The sequence below is a fragment of the Castor canadensis genome, chromosome 11 (assembly GCF_047511655.1).
Source record: "Castor canadensis chromosome 11, mCasCan1.hap1v2, whole genome shotgun sequence".
Classification (NCBI taxonomy): domain Eukaryota; kingdom Metazoa; phylum Chordata; class Mammalia; order Rodentia; family Castoridae; genus Castor; species Castor canadensis.
In genome coordinates, this window is record NC_133396.1 from 48,770,677 (window position 1) to 48,771,876 (window position 1,200).

The 1,200-nt window shown below is 42.5% G+C and overlaps 1 pseudogene; it reads left to right on the forward strand.

The window, feature by feature from the left end:
- Window positions 1-251: 251 nt before the first annotated feature.
- Window positions 252-1,200, forward strand: LOC109680868 (olfactory receptor 1468-like; annotated as a pseudogene).

The window sequence follows — 1,200 nt, forward strand, 5'->3', positions numbered from 1 at the left end:
TTTGTCACTCAGAAGCAAATACATAAGATGTTTAGGGAAAGATATTATATTGAAATAGGTTAAGGACAAGTTCAGAAAAAGTGGTTAACTTTATGATTATAAATATTTACAGTTTAGAGATTATAAATGTGAAGAGGGTGAGATGAATTAATTTAGAAACATAAAAGATCGTGAATATAGAAATATGTTCATTTTTATTTGAATGTTAAAGGGATGCTATTATTTTCTCTTAAAGATATTGGAGACAGAGCATGACAGGAAGGAACCAAACTACCCTTGCAGAGTTCCTCCTCCTGGGCCTGCCCATCACGTCAGAGCACCAGTACATGTTCTATGTCCTGTTCTTAGTTATGTAGCTCATCACTGTCCTGGGGAACTTTCTCATTATTTTCCTTATTCAAGTAGACTCCCATCTCCACACACCGATATATTTGTCTCTCAGCAATTGGCATTCTCTGACTTCTGTTTTTCCTCTGTGACCATCCCTAAACTTTTACAGAACATGAGGAGCAAAATCCCATCCATTTCCTATGCAGGTTGCCTGACACAAATATACTTCTTCCTGTTTTTTGGAGATCTAGAGAGCTTCCTGCTTGTGGTCATGGCCTATGACCACTATGTGGCCATCTGCTTCCCTCTGCACTACACCAGCATCATGAACACCAAGCTCTGTGGGTGCTTGGTGACATTGTCCTGGGTGCTGACCACATTCTATCCCTTTTGCACACCCTACTCATGTCCAGATTGTCTTTCTGTGAGGACAATGTAATCCCCCGCTTTTTCTGTGACGTATCTGCTCTGCTGAAGCTGGCCTGCTCTGACACTTATGTTAATGACTTGATGATATTTATCACAGGAGGGCCTGTGGTTGTCATCCCATTCGCACTCATCGTCATGTCCTATGCACGAATTGTCTTCACCATCCTTAGAGTCCCTTCTGCTCAGGGTATCCACAAGGCCTTCTCCACCTGTGGCTCCCATCTGTCTGTGGTGTCACTGTTCTGTGGGTCAGTCATTGGTTTGTACTCATGTTCATCAACTAATAAGTCTACAGAAAAATAGATTGTCATGGCAATGATGTACATAGTGGTGACTCCCATGCTGAACCCCTTCATCTACAGCCTGAGGAACAGAGACATGAAGGGAGCACTGCAGAGGGTCCTTCGTAAGGAGAAAATGCCCTTTGGTCTGAGATGGTAA